Raw genomic sequence first — 1464 nt, forward strand, 5'->3', positions numbered from 1 at the left:
CCCATTTTGGATAAGAAATGTCAGTTTTACTGTAAGCTAAAGATTAATTGACGGTCGTCTAAAATCCAAATCCTGTGGGACGTCCGACAAAACGGAGCTGCACATCCACAAAATCACGTGAAAAAATAATAACACTATTATGCATTGCTCTGAATTACGTTTTTGTTTTCCTATAATTCCTAGGTTCATTTTGCCTCATCGCCAAGGGATTGCCTTGCCAGGCAGACGGTACCCTCAGTTTTAAAGAGGTGTGCTCTAACAAACGTGGATCTGGTCGGACAACCCCAGATGGAAGCACGATGTTTGTTTGATATTTCTCTTCAAAGTTACGACAGAGTTCATGGAACCATTATTCTGCTGCTTGTGTCATGGAATATGAATGAATAAGCTGCCCACCAAATTGAGTGTTGCGCCCCGACCGAGGGGATATTTTCGAACAGAGGTCAAGGAGTATTTATGCATTCAATTACATTACACAGCTCACCTAGGTTCTACTCTAGTCGTAGACGCATTCATGGTGGTGAGAGCATTAGCCGAGTTGTTTTCGAATCCAATAAGTTACCACTCGTTAGTCAGTATAATGACATACACTCAGAAACAACCAGGCCGTACCCATAAGTTCACAGTACACACTAGCAGAGAAAGTTCAAATCAATATTCTGCGATGCTAAACGAAATGATGCCGTTGAACGGCCCTCCTCCTTTGCTGTTTCGACTGACGTGATCATCCGCCTCACAGAGCAAAGCAGCGTGGTCCATATATTTGCATGTTATTGCTCATGCTCAGTAGCGTTTGTCAGCCGTTCCGGTGTTTCAATCCCGGACGTCTCACATGCGTGACGAGCGTGGCAAAACTGGTACTCAAGCCCATGTTCACAACGCCTGAATCATCATGACTAAACGGGCAACCCTAAACATACTTCAACCGATGGGCCTAATTTGTCCAATGACCCTGTTTACGATAAACTAATGACCCGAATTTATTTACCACTACGCTGAGTGCGACCTAACACAGTGTTTCCTAGTATATCAAGCCATCTCCAAAGACATCGCCTCGACAGTTCAACCGGAATCATCATCTAAGCGGCCAATGAATACAAGAACGGGTATCGTTCATACTAAGGAATTGTGGTGGCTTTTTGCATAAATGCATTCGTCCGGATACATCTGCCATTCAATTGGCTAATTCTCCGGTGGCATTTGAGCAATGTTGTTGCATATGAACTTCTGCCCCAGCTGATGAAGAGAAATAAAATGGAACCAAGTAGTGTGCCACGACAGCTGGTCCGTTTACTTTCAGAACTGTTCCGTCGAATAGAAGGAAGCACTCGTTCTGGGAGGAGTATACTTTCGAATAATGTGCCGAAATTATCATATTTTGTTTCGCTCATCCGATTCATAGTGCATGCAGTGTGTGAGTGACGTCTGCGTTCAACCCTTCATAGGCATAGCTCTGCTCGGACG

The 1464-nt window shown here is 44.2% G+C and overlaps 1 protein-coding gene across 1 annotated transcript in view; it reads right to left on the reverse strand.

Moving 5' to 3' along the window:
* T265_14285 (hypothetical protein) overlaps window positions 1-1464 on the reverse strand; it is a gene marked incomplete at both ends in the record, with an annotated part of 49355 nt that overhangs the window by 45233 nt on the left and 2658 nt on the right. The window lies entirely within an intron of this gene.

Source organism: Opisthorchis viverrini (assembly GCF_000715545.1).
Source record: "Opisthorchis viverrini unplaced genomic scaffold opera_v5_170, whole genome shotgun sequence".
Taxonomy (NCBI): Eukaryota; Metazoa; Platyhelminthes; class Trematoda; order Opisthorchiida; family Opisthorchiidae; genus Opisthorchis; species Opisthorchis viverrini.